We start from the raw sequence: 23,701 nt of genomic DNA, 5'->3' as shown, positions 1-23,701 counted from the left end.
AATCAATTATTGTTCCCAAGAAGGGAACTCTTGTTGACGGAGACAGAGAACTTTTTTCTATGTTCACCTTCCATCCGTGTGATCTGAGAAAAGCTAGAACTATGTCTGTATGAGCCTTTGCTTTTGACAGGGACGACGCTTGTATTAGAATGTCGTCCAAGTAAGGTACTACTGCAATGCCCCTCGGTCTTAGAACCGCTAGAAGGGACCCTAGCACCTTTGTGAAAATCCTTGGAGCAGTGGCTAACCCGAATGAGAGGGCCACAAACTGGTAATGCTTGTCCAGAAAAGCAAACCTTAGGAACTGATGATGTTCTTTGTGGATAGGAATATGTAGGTACGCATCCTTTAGATCCACTGTAGTCATAAATTGACTTTCCTGGATAGTGGGTAGAATCGTTCGAATGGTTTCCATCTTGAACGATGGTACCCTGAGAAATTTGTTTAGGATCTTCAAATCCAAAATTGGTCTGAAAGTTCCCTCTTTTTTGGGAACTACGAACAGATTGGAATAAAATCCCATTCCTTGTTCCTTTATTGGAACTGGGTGTATCACTCCCATCTTTAACAGGTCTTCTACACAATGTAAGAATGCCTGTCTCTTTATTTGGTTTGAGGATAAGTGAGAAATGTGGAACCTTCCCCTTGGGGGTAGTTCCTTGAATTCCAGGAGATAACCCTGAGAAACTATTTCTAGCGCCCAGGGATCCTGAACATCTCTTGCCCAAGCCTGAGCAAAGAGAGAGAGTCTGCCCCCCACTAGATCCGGTCCCGGATCGGGGGCTACTCCTTCATGCTGTTTTGTTAGCAGCGGCAGGCTTCTTGGCCTGCTTACCCTTGTTCCAGCCTTGCATCAGTTTCCAGGCTGGTTTGGGTTGTGAGGCATTACCCTCTTGCTTAGAGGATGCAGAATTAGAGGCCGGTCCGTTCCTGAAATTGCGAAAGGAACGAAAATTAGACTTATTTTTAGCCTTGAAAGGCCTATCTTGTGGAAGGGCGTGGCCCTTTCCCCCAGTGATGTCTGAAATAATCTCTTTCAATTCTGGTCCAAATAGAGTTTTACCTTTGAAAGGGATGCTAAGCAATTTTGTCTTGGATGACATATCCGCTGACCAAGACTTTAGCCAAAGCGCTCTGCGCGCCACGATAGCAAACCCTGAATTTTTTGCCGCTAATCTAGCTAATTGCAAAGCGGCATCTAAAATAAAAGTTAGCCAATTTAAGTGCGTGAACTCTGTCCATAACCTCCTCATATGGAGTCTCTCTACTGAGCGACTTTTCTAGTTCCTCGAACCAGAACCACGCTGCTGTAGTGACAGGAACAATGCACGAAATTGGTTGTAGAAGGTAACCTTGCTGTACAAAAATCTTTTTAAGCAAACCTTCCAATTTTTTATCCATAGGATCTTAAAAAGCACAACTATCTTCGATAGGAATAGTAGTGCGTTTGTTTAGAGTAGAAACTGCCCCCTCAACCTTAGGGACTGTCTGCCATAAGTCCTTTCTGGGGTCGACCATAGGAAATAATTTCTTAAATATAGGGGGGGGGAAACAAAAGGTATGCCGGGCTTTTCCCACTCCTTATTTACTATGTCCGCCACCCGCTTGGGTATAGGAAAAGCGTCGGGGTGCACCGGAACCTCTAGGAACTTGTGCATCTTGCATAATTTCTCTGGAATGACCAAGTTGTCACAATCATCCAGAGTAGATAACACCTCCTTAAGCAGTGCGTGGAGATGTTCTAATATAAATGTCACAACATCAGGTTCAGCTTGTTGAGAAATCTTTCCTGAATCTGAGATTTCTCCATCTGACAAAACCTCCCTCATGGCCCCTTCAGATTGGTGTGAGGGTATGACAGAACAATTATCATCAGCGCCCTCCTGCTCTTCAGTGTTTAAAACAGAGCAATCGCGCTTTCTCTGATAAGTAGGCATTTTGGATAAAATATTTGCTATGGAGTTATCCATTACAGCCGTTAATTGTTGCATGGTAATAAGCATTGGCGCACTAGATGTACTAGGGGCCTCCTGGATGGGCAAAACTGGTGTAGACACAGTAGGAGATGATGTAGTATCATGTTTACTCCCCTCATCTGAGGAATCAACTTGGGCAATTTCATTATCTGTGGCAGTACTGTCCTTACTTTGTTTGTACGCTATGGCACAATTATCACATAAATTTAAATGGGGAGACACATTGGCTTTCATACATATAGAACATAGCTTATCTGAAGGTACAGACATGTTAAACAGGCTTAAACTTGTCAACAAAGCACAAAAAAACGTTTTAAAACAAAACCGTTACTGTCTCTTTAAATTTTAAACAGAAAACACTTTATTACTGAATATGTGAAAAAGTATGAAGGAATTGTTCAAAAATTACCAAAATTTCACCACAGTGTCTTAAAGCATTAAAGGGACAGTATACTGTAAAATAGTTTTTCCCTTAATGTGTTTACAATTGCTTTTTTTACCAACTGCAGAGTAAAACATTTATGAAAATTAGCTTTTTAAGGTTTATTTCTGTATATTAAAGCTCTGATTTTGTGTTTTGAAGCCACAGCCTAATAAAATAGGTTGAGCTTGTAGGTATAATCAAATCTCATTACTGTATCACATTGTGCACATATACCTGCTTCTTTATCTTATATCTGTCCTTAAAACAATCACCAATACTTTGAGAGAACAATGGAAAATCAACATTTTATTACCTTATCTCTGCTTTATCACACTGGGAGTGTAATTTCTTCTTCTGGCTGTGTTTACAAAGCTTATCTATAGCTGCTACGCGCGGCCACAAACTTTCAGAATAGGTGGGGATACCACATGCTAAATTAACAATTTCAAATGCCAATATAAGGGTAAAGGAGCTACCTGTAAACAATTTAATACACCCCAGCAGGTAAAGTGGATCATTGGGAACAAATTAAAGGGGAGAACATTTTTGAGTAAACTGTCCCTTTAATAGTATTGCACACCAAATTTCAGAGCTTTAACCCTTAAAATAACGGAACCGGAGCCGTTTATAAATTTAACCCCTATACAGTCCCAGCTATAGTCTTTGCTGAGACCCAACCAAGCCCAGAGGGGAATACGATACCAATTGACGCCTTCTAGAAGCTTTTCCAGCAATTTTTAGATCCTCACACATGCATCTGCATGCCCTGCTCTCAAAAAACAACTGCGCAGTAATGGCGCGAAAATGAGGCTCAGTCTATAACTAGGAAGGCCCCCTGACTGGAAAAGGTGTCTAACACAGTGCCTGCCGTTTAATAAACGTTCCCAAAGTTTATAAATGCGAATTGTCAGCATAAATATGAATAAAATGCCCAAATAAAGCAATCGATTTAGCCCATAAGAATGTCTACCAGTTTTTTAGCCCATAATAAGCCCTTTATTCTGTTTGTTTGACTAAGAAAATGGCTTACCGGTCCCCATGAGGGGAAATGACAGCCTTCCAGCATTACATGGTCTTGTTAGAAATATGGCTAGTCATACCTTAAGCAGAAAAGTCTGCTAACTGTTTCCCCCAACTGAAGTTACTTCATCTCAACAGTCCTATGTGGAAACAGCAATCGATTTTAGTTACTGTCTGCTAAAATCATCTTCCTCTCACAAACAGAAATCTTCATCCTTTTCTGTTTCAGAGTAAATAGTACATACCAGCACTATTTTAAAATAACAAACACTTGATAGAAGAATAAAAACTACATTTAAACACCAAAAAACTCTTAACCATCTCCGTGGAGATGTTGCCTGTGCAACGGCAAAGAGAATGACTGGGGTGGGCGGAGCCTAGGAGGGACTATATGGCCAGCTTTGCTGGGACTCTTTGCCATTTCCTGTAGGGGAAGAGATATCTCACAAGTAAGGATGACGCCGTGGACCGGACACACCAATGTTGGAGAAAAAGGAATTTCAGGTAAGTTATTTTTTTATTAAACAAGCAGTGTATGTTTGTGAACAACTTCCACTGGTGTAGATTTCTCTGTCTTATCAGAACAGCTCCCACAGATTTACTAGACACACATATACACACACAAAACTAACAAAAAAACACCCACCACAATAATAATCCAAGACACTGGGAGTGAATGTCAACTTACCTGCTGTGTGGCCTGTGCATATCCCTGAGCTGGCTGAGCAGTATATGCCGCATAACTAAGAAAGTAAAAACAGATCCAACGTAAGGAATTTTGTAATAGCAAGCTTTAGCAAATAGAGTAAATTAAGATAAACAACTTACCTCTGTTGGGCTCCAGCCTGGCTGTATGTGCTGTAATCTGCAAAACAATTGGTGAGAAGAAAAAAAAAGGGGGGGGGGGTATAAATATAAAATGAACACCTAGCAACTTTTACAGCTTAAAGGGATATGAAACCCCCCAACAAAATGTATTGCAATTCAGACAGAACAGTTTTAAAAAAAAAGTTTCAAATGTACTTCTATAAACTAAACTTGCTTCGTTCCTGGTATTCTTTGATGAAGAGATACCTAGGTAGGTGTCTGAAGCACTGCATAACAGGAAATAGTGCTGCCACCTAGTGCTCTTGCAAATTGATAACATTCTTGCATAACTTATTCCATATAGTGCTGCAGACACATGCACCCTCCTAAGATTACATCTGTGATTTTAAACAAAATAAAGAAATTGAGAAGTGAGAGAAAAAAAAAAAAAAAGTTGTTTAAAAGTGCATGCTCATTTTTAAGAAAAAAATATTTGGGTTTCATGTTACTATAATACAGGGTGCTCAGCAAATCATTCAAGATCTAGGAATCAGGGTGCCAACAGATCTACTTCTTAAAGGGACATTATACACAAAAAATATGGGCTATTTAAATAAAGCACTCAAAGAAGATAAAGTTTGTAATTGACATGTATTATAAATTTTGCTTCTAAAGTGCCTAAAAATGATGATAAAGTTTATATTGCTCTGACTATATTTGAATACGTCCGTAATACCCACTAGCTACAGACAAAGGATTTTTTCCTCAGTCCCTAGCTAGTCCTTATAGCCAGCCCCCATATTGTGTAATGTGCAATCCCCTCGCCTCTCACTTTACAAACACAGTAATCACAACAGTATGTATGGTAAATAGAATGTACTGCATATGGCAGTACTAAGCAGTTTATTTTATATATAAAAATCTCATTTACATAACATATATTCCAGCCAACCATCCACAGTTGTCCATCCCTCAAACAAGGCAGTAAAACGTTGGCATCAAGTACTCTAATTAGAAAAAATGCAAAAGTCCAGAAGATATCCCTGGGAACAATCTCTAATGCCGAGGGATCCTGGACGTCTCTTGCCCAAGCGAAGAGAGAAAGTCTGCCCCCTACTAGATCCGGTCCCGGATCGGGGGCTACTCCTTCATGCCGTCTTAGAGGCGGCAGCAGGTTTTTTTGGCCTGCTTCCCCTTGTTCCAAGCCTGGTTCGGTCTCCAGACTGGTTTGGACTGGGCGAAATTTCCCTCTTGTTTTGCATTAGAGGAAGCTGAGCCACTAAGTTTTGAAAGGAACGAAAATTATTCTGTTTGGTCCTTAATTTATTGGACCTATCCTGGGGAAGGGCATGACCTTTTCCTCCAGAAATATCAGAAATGATCTCCTTCAGGCCCGGCCCGAATAGGGTCTGTCCTTTGAAGGGGATGTTAAGAAGCTTAGACTTTGAAGTAACGTCTGCTGACCAGGACTTAAGCCATAGCGCCCTACGCGCCAGAATGGCAAAACCTGAATTCTTAACCGTTAGTTAGGTTAGATGAAAAACGGCGTCAGAAATAAAGGAATTAGCTAACTTGAGAGCTTTAATCCTGTCTAAAATATCATCTAACGGGGTCTCCACCTGTAGAGCCTCGAACCAAAAAGCCGCTGCAGCAGTAACTGGGGCAATGCATGCAGGAGGCTGGAGAATAAAACCTTGATGGATAAAAATTCTTAAGGAGACACTCCAATTTTTTATCCATAGGATCTAAGAAAGCACAACTGTCCTCGACGGGGATAGTTGTACGCTTAGCTAGGGTAGAGACTGCTCCCTCCACCTTAGGGACCGTCTGCCATGAGTCCCGTATGGCGGCATCTATGGGAAACATCTTTTTAAAAGCAGGAGGGGGAGAGAACGGCACACCTGGTCTATTCCATTCCTTAGTAATAATTTCCGAAAACCTCTTAGGGACTGGAAAAACATCAGTGTAAACAGGCACTGCAAAGTATTTGTCCATTTTACACAATTTCTCTGGAACTACAATGGGGTCAGTGTCATCCAGAGTCACTAAAACCTCCCTGAGAAATATGCGGAGGTGTTCAAGCTTAAATTTAAAGGCTGTCATTTCAGAATCGAACTGAAGTAACGTCTTCCCTGAATCTGAAATCTCACCCTCAGATAGCAAATCCCTTGCCACGGCTTCGGAGCATTGTGAGGGTATATCGGACATAGCTACTAAAGCGTCAGAAAGCTCTATTTGTTCTAGCCCCAGAGCTGTCTCGCTTTCCTTGTAACCCTGGCAGTTTGGACAATACCTCTGTGAGGGTATGATTCATAACTGCCGCCATGTCTTGTAAGGTAAACGCATTGGACGCGCTAGATGTACTTCGCGTCACTTGAGCGGGAGTTATAGGTTCTGACACGTGGGGAGAGCTAGATGGCATAACCTCCCTCTTGTCAGTCTGAGAAACCTCTGGTGATAAATCTTTAAATGCCATAATATGGTCTTTATAAGTTATAGAAATTTCAGTACATTTGGTACACATTCTAAGAGGGGGTTCCACAATTGCTTCTAAACATATTGAACAAGGAGTTTCCTCTATGTCAGACATGTTTAACAGACTAGTAATGAGACCAGCAAGCTTGGAAAACACTTTAATAAATGTGAACCAGCAATTAAACGAAAACGGTACTGTGCCTTTAAGAGAAAAAAAGGCTATCACATAAACTGCAAAACAGTGTTAAAAAGTAGTAAACTCTTCGAAATGTTTACAGTGTGTATAAGGGACTAAAGCAACATCGCACCCACTTGCAAATGGATGATTAACCCCTTAGCCCCCAAACCGGATTTGAAAAACGTTAACAGTTAAACACCTTGCCACAGCTCTGCTGTGGCTCCTACCTGTCCTCAAATACAATTTAGGAAAGAAATAAGCCCTTTATAGTGGTCCTCAGATGCCAGAGGACTCCTTTAGGGAAGCTGGATGTCTCGGTCTGAATATGAACTGCGCACCTAGAGCGCGAAAATAGGCCCCTCCCACCATGCACTCGATGTCAGAGGGCCTTAAGAAAATACTCCTAGGAGTATCTGACTAGGCATGTGGAAACTAGGCCCCAAAAAACGATTTATCACCCTCAGAAAAAAAAAAAAAACATTCTATACAACATGTAAACGTTTTGTCACTAAGAAATATGAGTATTAACATGAATATTACCCTTTTTTGTAAGCATGATCCCTGTCGTTAAATCACTGCATCAGGCTTACCTCAATTATACAAGGCTCTGTCAGCATTTTCTAGATCTTATCTCTCTAGAAATAAATATACTGAACATACCTCAAAGCAGGTAATCTGCAAACCGTTCCCCCAACTGAAGTCTTTCCCATACTCTTCAGTTATGTGTGAGAACAGCAATGGACCTTGGTTACAAACAGCTAAGATCATCAACCTCCAGGCAGATTCTTCTAATTTCTGCCTGAGAGTAAAACAGTACAACGCCGGTACCGTTTAAAAAAATAAACTTTTGATTGAAGGTAAAACTACACTAAGTCACCACATCTCTTGATACTTCCTATCTTGTCGAGAGCTGCAAGAGAATGACTGGGGGTGGCAGTTAGGGGAGGAGCTATATAGACAGCTCTGCTGTGGGTGTCTTCTTGCAGCTTCCTGTTGGGAAGGAGAATATCCCACAAGTAATGGATGAACCCGTTGACTGGATACACCTTACAAGAGACAGATTATTAACCTTATTTTAGTGCTTATATATGGTGGCAGAACTTATAGTCTCAGTCACTTGCTTGATTTATGCTTTGTCATTCATGTAAAACTATTGCCTGTGTCCCGCCCGAGGTCCCGGCCGTTAGACCCAGGGAGGAAACCAACAATATGTCCTGGTTCTACATAATATGATTCCATCAGTTTAACAACTGCCACACTATTATAAATAATGAGGCAACTCTCTAGGGCCCCCATCAAGCAACTCCTCAAGTTATAAAGATGCAATATAATACAAAAAAGCCGGTATACCCGGCGAAACATGTCAGGAGTAGGGGATATTGGGACCCCTCAGTTTTAATCTAGAAAGTGCTAGTCAAGTTATTTAAATTTGATATCTGAGCTGATGTTCAACATATACTCAGATTAGTCAGTTCTCATTACGGAGGAACAGTTGTAGAGCACTGAATTTGCAAGAGAAATAATTCTCAAACAGCGATTCAGCAAACTGCTCCTCTCTGAAAAATTATTTACCGCATTTAATTGTGTTTGCTACAGTTAATTTATCTCACTATTGCACTACGCAAGTGCTATACTATAGAGCTTTTATGTGAACGATTTCTACGATCTTGTTAAGACATTATATAGGAGAAAATAGGAGTTTTTATTGAACCATCTTCTGTTATTTCATGTTGTATATAAATGTAACATGATGGCAACATATATTTAAAGATAATTGTCATACAAATTACCCTACAAAAGGGAATACAGGGTTTGAACTTAACCCAGTATTATAATATAGAGATTAGTATTCCATTTCTGTCTCCTTACAAAATACGCTGCAGAGACAAGCTTGTAACACGGCTTGAGTGTTTGAATGTATCATAATATGATAATAGTTTGTTTTTTATATTAACAGACATATTTCTGCCCTATGGTTGCATATTCAGGACATAATGGTTTACTATAATATAAAATGAACTAATGTTTACAACCTGATAACCTAGGAGCGCATGTATCATAATATGAGAATTGTTTGTTTTTTATACTAATTAGACATATTTCTGCCCTATGGTTGCATATTCAGGACATAATGGTTTACTATAATACAAAATGAACTAATGTTTACAATCTGATAACCTAGGAGCGAATACACATAAAACATTATACAACACTATCCTGAATGGCTCTTCAATACGAAGCCATTAAATAGATACAATAGGCAACACTATTGCTGTAGCGAGAGTGATATTGACAACGCATGATATTCACAGCTAACTTCTAACAAGATTGTATCAATATGATGCTACGTACACAAATAATTGAGCTCTACAGCACAAGCTAAGATAAACTAAGAATATTCAATTCTCTATAACGCTGATACATAAGGGCTTTTTTACTTAGTTGCTTCTTTATTGCAATAGAATTGCTGTAATATTACGGTTGGTAACAACAGCTAATGAGATTGAACCTTAAGATATTACAGCAATTTCTTCTGATGTGCTAATTCAAACTGACACATTACAAGATCAGTTATAATTTATTATTAGTTTATTCCATCTCAAAATGCACAAGCTGATCACAACTGACCAACCTCAAGCTTATTACTAGAAGCATTTAACTTCAGGGAGCATATATAATCCAGAAGCATCTTTGGATTTAAACCTAAGTTTTGCAACACAATTAGTAGGATAACAAATTTCTTTCTCAAAAGAACTGACTACTGGTCTGGCGTGTGAGAATAGATATACATTGTGTCAAATTATACACAAAATAATTATAATTGAGTGAATTCGAACACAATCATCTAACCACACTGCAAATATATATATAGAACCTCATCAGTGTCTGGTATTATCCAGACGTAATCATTCATACTAAGTACTAGCCTTCTAGGGTTTTTAATTGAGCCTAATTTTTAACAATCTTATTAAAGTTTATGTTTTAATGCGTTTTTCTTGCGTACAAACTAACCACAGCAACATATATAATCTAACTATACAAGTTATGAGTGCTAATGTGTGTACACTTTTTTGCAACTTTCTATAGTTGCATTTCCAGTTAATCAGTATACAGCACCTAAGGGCAACATTACCATTACTATTAAGGCCAACACCGATACATTAATTAAGCCCCCCTTGTTATACCCATAGGAGTGCCATCACACCCCCCCCTCTTTTCTGAGCAATATAATACAAACAAGATAGTGAAATAGGTATGTAGCCATTATATTACAGTACTAGACATTGAAAACCTCGGATTATTAAATCAATAAAGTAAATATAAGTGGGAAAAGATGGTCGTGATGTGCCAGACACATTTATTTCTTTATTTTTTTCCTGGTATTTTGGGATAAAAAGTCTGTCGCAGGCCAGATGGTTTGGGTGATAATCTGAGTCCAGTTGTAATGGAACGATCCGGCTCAATTTAGCAGCAGGCACTTTGCAAGTATTAGTGGTATTTGCAATATTCCGGGAGTCCCCATCTAACTCCCGAACACACCTCATATGCTCTATTTCTGTGCCCGCCGAAAGAAATCCATAAGCCCTTACAGCATATTCTGGGAATGATAAGGTAGCTGTATAGAGACCTGATGCGGTTATGCCCCAATATCTGGGTGCATATGATTAATGTTGTCATTCGCATTGGTATCAGTGTCCTTTAGTGTTTAGTTAGACAAAGATTTATCTGTGTTCATCTGGATTGACCCTGCATTACATGGTGGTTGCCGGTGGGATGGCTTGTTCATTTGACGTGAGATATTCTTTTGGCTCTGGGGAACCGCGGGAGCACCCATAACCGTGGCCCCATCTTGTTCAAATATTATACTTGGGGTTTCCTTTATGCTCGCTGCTGGGAGATTGAGGTGTAGATTTTGTAAGAAATCCCAATGAGCTCTCTCCCACATGGACTTTAGGCGATTTTCAAGCCTTTCCCAAATGCGATCCAAATAAGCTAGAAAGGTGTCTTCTCCCTCAGCAGCCATTTTGGATATGTGATAGTTGATATAAAAATTTATATCCACCTCTCCTCTTTCTTTAAAGTCTTTCAGTTATGCAGAACGATAGTGTGCTCAATCAGTAGATTCTTACCGGTGTATCCAGTAAAGGCAAACACCCTGGGGATCGGGGGGGGGGGGGGGGGGTTGGGGGAACGCCGCCTTTAAAGTCGCCGCCGCTACAGGCCCTTAACGTCCAACTCAATCTCCTGGTTCACAGATACAGCAATTCTAACTATTTTCTTTGCAAGTGATATGAGACAGTACTGAGCCAGGTCGCACTGTTGACAAAAAGCTGTAGGATAATTTTAACAATCGGCAGATTATCAAATTTTCGCCCAGAGCTCTAAAAAGGTGTGCGACTACTCAGAGCCGCTGCTAAGACACGCCCCCCATATTCAAAATGTGCCTAAATCTAGATTTTATTAAAGACAGGAGGTGAATAGAAGTGCCCCCTGATTAACAATTTTATATAAGGGTTCACTACATTGCTAACATTTACAACCACTTTAAAATTGATTGGATAGATCATGAAATAAACAACTTTTCAATTGACTACTATTAAAGTGAATGTAAATTTTGAGGATAAAGTGCACAGTTTTTAAAAATTTGATTAAAAACAGGCACTTTAAAGGGACAGTCTATGCCAAAATAAACTTTCATGATTCAGATAGAGCATGTAATTTTAAACAATTTTCCAATTTACTTTTCACCAATTTTGCTTTGTTCTCTTGGTATTCTTAGTTGAAAGCTTAACCTAGGAGGTTCATATGCTAATTTCTTAGACCTTGAAGCCCACCTCTTTCAGATTGCATTTTAACAGTTTTTCACCACTAGAGGGTGTTAGTTCACGTATTTCATATAGATAACACTGTGCTCGTGCACGAGAAGTTATCTGGGAGCAGGCACTGATTGGCTAGACTGCAAGTCTGTCAAAAGAACTGAAAAAAGGAGGCAGTTTGCAGAGGCTTAGATACAAGATAATCACAGAGGTTAAAAGTATATTAATATAACTGTGTTGGTTATGCAAAACTGGGAAATGGGTAATAAAGGGATCTATCTTTTAAAACAATAAAAATTTTGGTGTAGACTGTCCCTTTAATCAAAATTTACATTTTACTCGTGTTGTGAAAATACTTACCTTTTAAACTTGACAGCCACTGCATCTCTTCCTCCGCAAAGCCTCTTCCTGGGTCTAAAATTAGGAATCTGGCTTCCTCCAATCACAGCGTTAATTCAGACACCGGATTCCCCCGGGGGGGGGGGGGGAAGCCATGATCGGTCAGTCATTTCTGACATCGGAAGATGCATGTGACGACTAGGGAAGCTAGAGGCGGCTGTCAAGATTAAAAAGGTAAGTAATTTCACAACTCGAGTGAAATGTAAATTGATGAATTAAAGTGCCCCTGTTTTTAATCAAATTTTTAAAAACCAGACACTTGATCATTAAAATTTACATTCACTTTAACAATGTTGCTCAGTTTTCTTGCTATCCTTTAATAAATTCAAACACTGCTACTTTAGAATGCTAAAGACACATGCACGCTTCTGAGCTTCTATCATCCTACCTTTACTCTTAAAGGAGATCAGCAAATTTGATAAACGTAAATTGAGCATGTGATTCTAAACAAATTTTCCAATCTGAATCATGAACGTTTTATTTTGATTTTACTGTCCCTTTAAAGGACCAGTAAATACAGTAGATTTGCATAAACAAATGCATAAGACAATGCAATAGCATTTAGCCTAAACTCCAAATGAGTAGTAGATTTTTCTTTTCTGACAAATTTTTAAAAAGTTATGTCTATTTCCACTCCTGTATCATATGAGCCATCATTCAATCACAAATGTATATACATATATTCCGTAAATTCTTGCACATAATCATTAGGAGCTGGTGACTCAAAGTGTAAATATAAAACTACTGCACATATTTTCTTAATGGAAGTAAAATGGAAAGTTGTTAAAAAAATTGTATGCTCTATCTGAACCATTAAAGTTTAATTTTGGCTTTAAACAAGTATGTTACATCCAACTCAAAAGCTGTAAGCATGACAGCTCGAGTAGAAAATTTACAGTCAGGAGAGGCAATTGTATGACCAACTGCTAGCCATGTTTTGCTCAGAGGCTACAATGCTTGCAGTTCTAGAACAAGACTTTACATAAGTATTATCACACAGTCACTAAAGTAAAGATTACATGGTTCCAACTAAGTTGGGTACGTGATTTTTACAATATTGCACTTTCCATTTATCCCCTTAAGGACCGCATACTTCAGACAAAAACGTACCCAAAAGACCAGAGCATTTTTACCAATAGAGAATAGAGATAGAGATAACCTTTAGTGATCTTCCTCGCTTAAATCCTACCATTGGTGTTTCAACTGTAGCAAATGGTAAAGAATTGTCACCGGACAAGATATCCCAATGTTCTTTCAGGATATTCGAAAAATTTAATTTTTCAGGTGAAAATGTAGTAGTGAAGATCATCAAGGATATGCTGCCGAGACCCGACAATGCTGACAGCTATATGCCAACAACCTGGTTGAGTACCACTAAAAAGGGTTGCTTCCGGTGTAGTGGATGCACTACCTGTGGTGGCTTGACCCAGAGTAATGTATTCCTACATCCTTGGTCTAACAAGAAATGCTACATTCAACATAGGGTTACTTGTACTACCACATTTATTGTGTACCTGCTACATTGCCCATGTGGCAGGTTCTATGTGGGTAAGACCAAAGATGACCTTAGGACAAGGATGGCAAACCACCGGTCAGCCATTCAGAAGGCTATCAAGTCTGGTGATTCTAATCAGTCGGTGGCTCGCCATTTTTGTACTAACAAGCATGTGGTGTCCGATTTGCGTTACATTGTTACTGACCACATTCCCACATGTGCCAGGGGTGGAGACAGAGCCAAACGTCTGCTACGGCAGGAGTCCCAATTTATTTTTAATTTGGATACTATGTATCCTAAGGGACTGAATGTACATTTGGATTACCAATGTTTCCTGTAGCTGTCATTTGGCCCTGTCTTTTATTATGTACTTCACTTCGCTGCTTCCTTTAAGAATGTATTTGATTGCCTTGTGGGTTTACTATGAGTATAATACCTAGTAACAGTTTGGGGGGGGGGGGGGTAGAGTGGTATCTGGTGTGAGAATTTTACTATGTGCTTAATTTCATTATTAATGTCTTGATGATTGCAGGTAGCAGGCTATCAGAGTAACAGCAGATGTAGGGCACAGTTATTGCCATGCCCCCTTTATAACCACGATATTTGCACCATAGATAGTAGGAGTCGAATGAGGGCTCTAGTGAGGTCTGGCTTTCAGGTTATTAAGTGGATAATGGGCATTTTGGGGTTAAAAATGAAATGATTTTCTCTGCAAAATTTTGTTACTATGTGATCATGCATTAGATATTACTATGCTGGCTGTCATGTCATATAATCTCAATACCGGCTTTAGGTGGAATGGATTGGTGTTTATATTACCTTGTATTGTATAGAACCCATGATGTCTCACTCTAGCTGTTTGTAACTATACACCTGCAGGATCGGATGTTATAATATGATTGCATGCATCGCCTATTTTTAACATTGTATGTTTTGCACTACCTAGTTTTGTCCCTGTCGGCTCTCCCTAACTCCGGGCGCGCATGCACAGTTGCGCTACACGGACGCTGGGGGCTCTGACGTTGATTTCCCACGGTGGAGGTAAGGTGATATAAATAAAGGGGTTTGTGATTTGTACTGCAAGTGGTCCGAGGACGGGGGAGACTCCGAAAACGTTTACCGTATTAAATAAATGAATCTGAAAAACGGAAAGTGCCTTCTGTGCTGGTGTTCATATTATTCTGAGTGGAAATGCACCCCAGAGGTTGTCTTGGATACCGAGTACTGGTTCCATATTTTGTGATATATAGATATATATCATGCCACCATTTCAACGCCAAATGCAATCAAATAAAATAACGCTCAACTTTTTTACAATTTTAGGTTTCTCACTGAAATTTACAGCAATCATGGCAAAAATGGTTGTAAATTCTTGTAGGGTTAATTTTAGCTGAAGGTAAGGATGATCAGTCTCCCACCTGACATCCCTCCCTGACCCCTCTCAAACAGCTCTCTTCCCTCCCCCATCTTAAAGTGAAGGCAAACTTTGGTGAATGAAAGCCCGTTTTTTTAAAAAATACTATTAAAAACAGGGGCACTTTCATTCATCAAAGTTTACAAAGCAGCCGTTTTGTTTAAAAAAAAAAAAAATCATCTTTTCACAGCTAGAGCAGCTTCCCCTACAGAGATACTCTATTCATACGTTAGCAATGACTAATCTGGCTTCCTCCAATCACAGCTTTCAGCCCAGGGTAGTCATTGCCTGAGGCCATGCTGTGATTGGAGGAAGCCGAATTAGTCATTGCCGACATGTGAATAGAGGATCTCTAGGTGGGGGAAGCTGCTCTAGCTGTGAGAAAAAAAAAAAAAAAAGTGGTACTTTTTTTTTTAACGAAACGGCTGCTTTGTAAACTTTGATGAATGAAGTGCCCCTGTTTTTAATAGTATTTTTAAAAAAACGGGCATTCATTCACCAAAGTTTACCTTCACTTTAAGTACTGGCAGAAAGTCTGCCACTACTAAAATAAAAGGCTATTTTTTTTGCAGTGTAGGATCCCCTTTTACCCCCAACCTCCCTGATCCCCCCCCCCCCCAAACATCTCTCTAACCCTCTCTCCCATTTACCTATTTGCTGCCATCTTAGGTCCTGGCAGCTTTTTTTTTTAAACCCATTAACCATTTTTTTCGGTAGTGTAGCTGCCCTCCCCAAACCCTTTCCCACAATGGATCCCCCTTATTGCCCATCCTCCCTCTTATTTCTATACCCTGTAGCGTGGCCGAGCGCTCCCACCCACTCCCACCCTCCTCCAGCAATGGGCTGCCCACCAGTCTCATTCCTTGCGCTCCCACCAATGATCGGCACCACCGCTGTCCGGTGCAGAGAGGGCCACAGAGTGGCCCCCTCTGCATTGGTAACTGCAAATCTATTTCTGCAGTGTCCCACTTGCGGGGCATGCAGAAATAGTACAACCTCGACATTTTGAGCAAGATCGCGGCAGAGAGAAGCCCAGGACTGCAGCGACATAAGGGTACAGTCAGTGACAAGTACTGTATATAGCGAAAAAATTAGCTTTTAGAAGTAAAAAAAAAAAAAAATGCATCAGTATAATTTTGTAAACTGGCCATGTGGATAACCCTTAAAGGGACAGTCTACACCAGAATTTTTATTGTTTTAAAAGATAGATAATCCCTTTATTACTCATTTCCCAGTTTTGCATAACCAACACAGTTATAATATACTTTTAACCTCTGTGATTATCTTGTATCTAAGCCTCTGCAAACTGCCCCTTTTCTCAGGTCTTTTGACAGACTTGCAGTCTAGCCAATCAGTACCTGCTCCCAGATAACACTGTGCTTCTGCACGAGAAGTTATCTATATGAAATACGTGCACTAATACCCTCTAGTGGTGAAAAACTGTTAAAATGCAAACTGAAAGAGGTGGGCTTCAAGGTCTAAGAAATTAGCATATGAACCTCATAGGTTAAGCTTTCAACTAAGAATACCAAGAGAACAAAGCAAAATTGGTGATAAAAGTAAATTGGAAAATGGTTTAAAATTACATGCTCTATCTGAATCATGAAAGTTTATTTTGGCCTAGACTGTCCCTTTAAGGGGTAAATTTCTCTTTAAGATTCTCAAAGCATACAATTTTAAAACAACTTTCCAATCTTTCAATAAAGGATACCAAGAAAATTAGATTTCACACTATCATCAAATTTGCTTCACCGTTGGTAGCCTCTGCTGATGAAACAAAATATTTGTTTCATGATTTAGATGAAGCATGCAATTTTAAACTTTCAAATTTACTTATATAAAATTTCCTTCACTCTCTTGGTATCTTGTTGAAAAGCAGAGGAACACTATATACCACAGCAGTTTTGCAAGAATGTTATCCATTTGTAAAAACACTAGATGGGAGCATTATTTCCTGCCATGCAGTGCACCAGACATCTACCTAGGAAGACCATTTGAACAAAGCACAATTTTATAATAAAGTAATTTGGAAACGTTTTTAAAAATGGTATGCTATGTCTAAATAAGAAAAGGAAATTATTGGGCTCAGGAGAACGTTTGTGCCTTTAGCAATCTATGGAAGCAGTATTTGCAACAATACATAACATTGTTAGTCACCAATACAAACCATGCTGCCAAGCCATATAATGCTAGATATGGCAGCCTCAGGATAGTTCACCTAGGTTTACTCTTCAACAATGGATACCAAGAAAACAGATCAAATGTGATAAAAGAAATTTTAAAGCATGTTTTTATTGCATGCATTCTAAACGAAATTTTTAAATGTAACACTCTAATACCCTAGTTTAAGGATATATATAGTTTTACCATAAAAGAGTAGTGTGTGCATGTTACAAATATTACGGTAAAATTACATTACTGTGATCCCCACTGTTGATTCTAAACACCTTAAAATACGTACTAGAAATTGTATGAAAACACCAACGGTCAATGGCCCTTAACACACACACATATATATATATATATATATATTATATATACAAATAATTTTTTATATAAAGTGTTTTCAAACAATAAAACACACCCAAGTTAAATTAGTACATACACAATACTGATTATTGAATATAATAATTTAAAAACGGAAATTGAACGCGTCGAACTCATAATATAGCTCGGCCTAGTAAGGAGCAAACAGTCGGTTCTCCTACGTATACTCGGCTCACGCCCCTGAACGTAGGTAACGCTCAATTTTAATAATAAGATAAAATACGTTGACAACTAAGCCCCAATAAACCACTTTTCAATAAAACGCCATGGCGCAGACGGTTTCTGTTACTTACCGGTGGAAGCCATTTTGTCAACCTAGCTCGATGCAGTGTCTGCGTACTGAGAGCGCGCTGCGCATGAGCAGATCACACCACGCGGGACCGTACCATTTTTAATCAGCAAGCGGGGAGTGTCAAGATTGAGGTAGCGAGCAGGATCTATTGCTGTAGAGTGTTGCAGAGGTATTGTTGCAGAAATAACAACGTTAACTTTTCAGCTGCGTAGCTCTGATATTTGAACTTGCTTCTCGTTACATAGTTTGTTTTCCCCCCCCTTACCGGTGTTGCGCATGGTCTATCCCTGGGACGTTAGGGGGGTCGTGGTAGCAAATAAGCGTAAGAGGAAACTGAAAATGGCAGTTGGGACAGGGGGTATTGGTACGGCCTACGTTTCATATGCTGTGTAATTTCATTTTTGTGATGTACTGGAGAATTATTCCCAATCCGTAATTTACAAATGTATAATCCGTGGTGGGTCATGTGATGTTACATTTTAAATTATGCTTTTCAGAGCCGTATATTGTGTTGTAGTAAATCATGAGGTTGAAGTTGGCTTCTTATTTGCTGAATTGTGCTTCTTATTCAGCAACTGACGGCAATCAGCAAACTAAAGCTGTATAAACGAAATATCTAGCATTACTTAAATAATATAGTACACGTTCATAAAACTTAAACTTACATTTTATACAAATTCATGTTATCTGAGTTTAGCGTTCTAAATTATTTTATTGCCATAGCCCATTATTTTACTTCAAAAATTGGTATGGGGATTCAGGTGAGGGCTACTAACAATACTGCTGTGTTTGTGTCTCCAGGAACAAAAAGGGGAGCCATATTTTGGGGGTATAAAGTCCCTGTTTTTCCCCATAGACTTTCCCCAGCCAGCCAGCCAGCTCAGCTCAGCTACATGGATACATTGTATCAAACCCTCAGCCTACAGGTTTTTATACATTTGTAACTGTTTATTGTACACTGACACTGTCAGTACCCACTGTACAAACTGATGAGAAAATAATGCTCACACATCACAGCCTTGAAGGGCAATAGAGCACCTGGTCACACAGTCTTAAAAGGGACAGGCAAAAACTCACACAGCCTTCAAAGGGTCAACTAGCACCACATGCACACCATCCTAAAGAAACAGATCGCAGTAATGTTCACGCAGCGCAACCTTAAAGGGTAGCTTGACAACTGTGCACACAGTCTTAAAGGGACAGATCACAGTAATGTTCACGCAGCGCAACCTTAAAGGGTAGCTTGACAACTGCGCACACAGTCTTAAAGGGACAGATCGCAGTAATGTTCATGCAGCGCAACTTTAAAGGTCAGCTCGGCACCTGCTCACGTACTTGTAAAGGGGCAGGTACACATAACCTTTAGTGGGTAAACATGCACAGTTTTAAAGGGCGCAATAGTATGCATCCACACGTGATGCACGCAGCCTTAAAGGGGCGCTCTGTCTTAACAGGACAGTGGCACGTGCACGCACAAAAACACAGAGCACTCACAGCCTTTAAAGGGACAACTTGCACCACATGCACACAGCATTAAAGGGACAGATCACAGTAATGTTCAGACAGCGCAACCTTAAAGGGCACCTCAGCACCTGCGCACAGAGCCTTAAAAGGCCAGATCACAGTAATGTTCACGCAGTGCAACCTTAAAGGGCAGCTTGACACCTGCGCACAGAGCCTTAAAGGACAGATCAAAGTAATGTTCCTGCAGCGCAACCTTTAAGGTCAGCTTGGCACCGGCATGCACAGTCTTAAAGGGACAGATTACAGTAATGTTCATGCAGCGCAACCGTAAAGGACAGCTTGGCACCTACGCACACAGTCTTAAAGGGACAGATTACAGTAATGTTCACGCAGTGCAACCTTAATGGGCAGCTCTACACATGCGCACAGAGCCTTAACCCCTTGGCTGCTAAGCCATTTTCCACCTGGGTGCTAATATTTTTTTTTTATTATTTTTGACATTTTTGAAAACTTTTTTTTAAACTTTTTTTTTTTTTTTTTTGTACAGACCCCCCAAGACTTACACTGTTGGAAAGGTTAGGCGATTACAGATACAGGCTTCTAAGCAGCATGCCCCCTCCTCCAATAATTAACATTGTTAAGTATAAATAAAGTTGCACGGTGACGTCATCACGTAATTGCGCATGACGTCACCGCGCATCACGTGAAGCCCCGGCGATGCCTGTCACTCTACCGGCACGATCGCCGGGGTAGGAGCAGTAAGGAGCCCCCAGATCTCCTTCAAGGTGGGAAAGTGCTCATGACGGCTCTGAGCCGTCATTAGCACCAGAGTGAGAAACTCTGTGATGGCTCAGAGCCGCCATTAGCACTCAAAGGGTTTAAAGGGAAAGATCACAGTAATGTTCATGCAGCGCAGCCTTTAAGGGCAGCTCGACACCTGCACACAGAGTCTTAAAGGGGAAGGCACACACAACCTTTAGTGGGTAAACACGCACAGTTTTAAAGGGATCGATAGTATGCATTCACACGCAACGCACACAGCCTTAAAGGGACACTATCTTAAAGGGACAGGGGCACGTGCGCAAACACACACCGCACTCACACAGTCTTAAAAAGGACAACTTACACCATACACAGACAACGTTAATGGATCAGCTCACACCATGCACACCTAGCACAGTCTTAAAGGGCACCTCACCACCTGCTCACACAGTCTTAAAGGGGCAGGCACACACAACCTTTAGTGGGTAAAGTCACACCACATGCACAGTCTTAAAGGGAGAGAAAACAGTATAAATCCACACGCAACGCACACAGCCTTAAAGGAACACTCTGTCTTAAAGGGACAGAACCACTTGGACACACGCAGAGCACTCACAGTCTTTAAGGGACATACTTTAAAGCACAAAGGGGGCACTCAGTGTTAAAGTGACAGATGCACACACAGCCTTTAAAGGGGCAGCTCCCACCATACATACAGTGTTTTAATGATAGGCTGTGTGTGTTGCGTTCAGATGTATACTGTTATTGCTCCCTTTAAGACTGTGCATGTGGTGTGACTTTACCCACTAAAGGTTGTGTGTTCCTGCCCCTATAAGACTGTGTGAGCAGGTGGTGAGCTGCCCTTTAAGGGTGTGCTAGGTGTGCATGGTGTGAGCTGATCCTTTAATGCTGCGTGCAAGTTGTTCATTTAACGACTGTGAGTGGGGTGTGTGTGTGCGCACATGCCCCTGTCCCTTTAAGACACAGCGTCCCTTTGCGTGTGTATGCATACTATTGCTCCCTTTAAAAGTGCGCATGTTTACCCACTAAAGGTTGTGTGTGCCTGTCCCTTTAAGACTGAGTGAGCAGGTGTCCTCTATGGTTGCCCTGTATGAAAATTACTGTGATTTGTCCCTTTAAGACTGTGTGAGCAGGGGCTGAGCTGCCCTTTATGGTTGCACTGCATTTACATTACTGTCATCTGTCCCTTTAAGGCTCTGTGCGCAGGTGTCGAGCTGCCCTTTAAAGTGAAGTTAAACCTTGATGAATGAAAGCCGTTTTTTAAAAATACTATTAACTCTTTGAGTGCTAAGCACTTTCCCACCTGGGTGCTAATATTTTCTATGGTTTTATTAATTTTTTTTTTTTTTTTTTACAGACCCCCAAGACTTACATTGTTGGAAAGGTTAGGCGATTACCTTTCCAACAGTGGATCTTGGGGGTCTGTAGCTGCTTAGATACCTGAGATACAGGCTTCTAAGCAGCATGCCCCCTCCTCCTATACTTAACATTGTTAAGTATAAATAAAGTTGCGCGGTGACGTCATCACGTCCTTGCGCGTGATGTCACCGCGCATCGCATGAAGCCCCGGCGATGCCTGTCACTCTACAGGCACGATCGCTGGGGTAGGAGTGGTTAGGAGCCCCCGGATCTCCCTCAAGGTTGGAGAGTGCTCATAACGGCTCTGAACCGTCATTAGCACCAGAGTGAGAAACTCGGTGACGGCTCCAAGCCGTTATTAGCACTCAAAGGGTTAAAAACAGGGGCACTTTCATTCATCAAAGTTTACAAAGCAGCCGTTTTGATTAAAAACTTTCCTCTCTTCTTTGCACAGCCTGAGCAGCTTCCCCCACCCGGAGATCCTCTCTTCACACGTCATCAATGACTAATCCAGCTTCCTCCAATCACAGCTTTCCCCCCAGGGTAGTCATTGCCTGAGGCCATGCCACAATTGGAGGAAGCTGGATTAGTCATTGATAACGTGTGAAGAGACGATCTCCGGGTGGGGGAAGCTGCTCTGGTTGTGAAAAAAACAAAGGTAAGTTTTTAATCAAAAGACTGCCTTCTAAACTTTGATGAATGAGAGTGCCCCTGTTTTTAATAGAATTTTTTTAATCATTCATCAAAGTTTACCTTCACTTTAAAGTTGTGCTGCGTGGACATTACTGTGATCTGTCCCTTTAAGGCTCTGTGAGCAGGTGCTGAGGTGCCCTTTAAGGTTGCGCTGCGTGAACATTACTGTCATCTGTCCCTTTAGGGCTCTGTGCGCAGGTGTCAAGCTGCCCTTTAAGGTTGCGCTGCGTGAACGTTACTGTGATCTGTCCCTTTAAGGCTGTGTGCGTGTGATGCAAGTTGTCCCTTTAAAGGCTGTGAGTGCTCTGTGTGTGTGTGCGTGCACGTGCCACTGTTCTGTTAAGACAGAGTCCCTTTAAGGCTGCACTAAGTGTACATGGTGTGAGCTGATCTTTTAACGCTGTGTGTGTATGGTGGAAGTTGTCCTTTTAAAGACTGTGAGTGAAGTGTGAAAAGAAATGCCAAGATACAGCGCTACACTACCCTCAGATGAGGGTTGGGTTGCTAAAGATGGTGTCCACGACTAGGAATGTGTATACATAAAGGTTAATATATAATATTGTGTTACACAAAGAATATATATAAAACCATGTGAAAAAGTACTTAAAAGGTAAAAGATAAAAACAATATATATATATATATATATATATATATATATAGGATGTGATATTAAAATGTATTAAATAAACATTTTATTAACATAAACTGACAGTTAAAAATACAGTTAAAAATAGATTCAACAATCTAATGGATTGCCCCATACAATGTCCAAGAAGTTATGTCCTATGTAACATACAAGTGTTTAAGTCCCATACCAAAATGTCCAAAGCAAATGTTCAAGGTTAAGATCCAAAAAAAATAAAAATGATAATATGTCCAAAGTTGGTGTAAAAATCAAAAAGGTGAAAAAATATAAAAAATATATTAAAAAATATTTTTTGAAAAAATGAATAAAAATATATAAAAAATATATGAGTTGTGAACATTACTGTGATCTGTCCCTTTAATGCTATGCGCTTGTTTTGCAAGTTGTCCCTTTAAAGGCCGTGAGTGCTCTATGTGTTTGTGTGTGTGCACGTGCCACTGTCCTGTTAAGACAGTGTTCCTTTAAGGCTGCGTGCATCACATGTGGATGCATACTATCGCTCCCTTTAAAACTGTCCCTTTAAGACTGTGTGTGCAGTTGTCCAGCTGCCCTTTAAGGTTGCACTGCGTGAACATTACTGCGATCTGTCCCTTTAAGACGGTGTGCGTGTGGTGCTAGTTGACCCTTTGAAGGCTGTGTGGGTTTTTGCCTGTCTCTTTAAGACTGTGTGACCAGGTGCTATACCTCCCTTTAAGGCTGTTATGTGTGAGCATTATTTTCTCAGCAGTTTGTACAGTGGGTACTGACAGAGCTGCTTTAAGTGTCTGTGTACAGTAAACAGTTACAAATGTATAAAAACCTGTAGGCTGAGGTTTGATACAATGGGGCCTATTTATCAACCCGTCAACTGTGCTGCATTCGCCGGCACCTATACACTCGCCTAACATTGCTGCCGCGGACCTGGATACGCTC

The 23,701-nt window shown here is 40.4% G+C and overlaps 1 protein-coding gene and 1 pseudogene across 2 annotated transcripts in view; one reads left to right on the top strand and one right to left on the bottom strand.

Moving 5' to 3' along the window:
- LOC128649105 (RNA-binding protein EWS-like) overlaps nt 1-17,899 on the bottom strand; it is a 94,938-nt pseudogene extending 77,039 nt beyond the window's left edge.
- A 40-nt stretch (nt 17,900-17,939) lies between these two features.
- RHBDD3 (rhomboid domain containing 3) overlaps nt 17,940-23,701 on the top strand; it is a 210,804-nt gene continuing 205,042 nt past the window's right edge. The window contains exon 1 of one of the 2 annotated variants that reach the window (XM_053702177.1): nt 17,940-18,013. The gene's annotated coding sequence lies outside the window, so the exon portion shown is untranslated. Of the gene's footprint in view, nt 18,014-18,172; nt 18,209-23,701 lie in introns of those variants that run through there. The other variant, XM_053702176.1, reaches the window with a different exon arrangement.

Source organism: Bombina bombina, chromosome 2 (assembly GCF_027579735.1).
Source record: "Bombina bombina isolate aBomBom1 chromosome 2, aBomBom1.pri, whole genome shotgun sequence".
Taxonomy (NCBI): Eukaryota; Metazoa; Chordata; class Amphibia; order Anura; family Bombinatoridae; genus Bombina; species Bombina bombina.
This window is presented reverse-complemented; position numbering and strand designations above follow the sequence as displayed.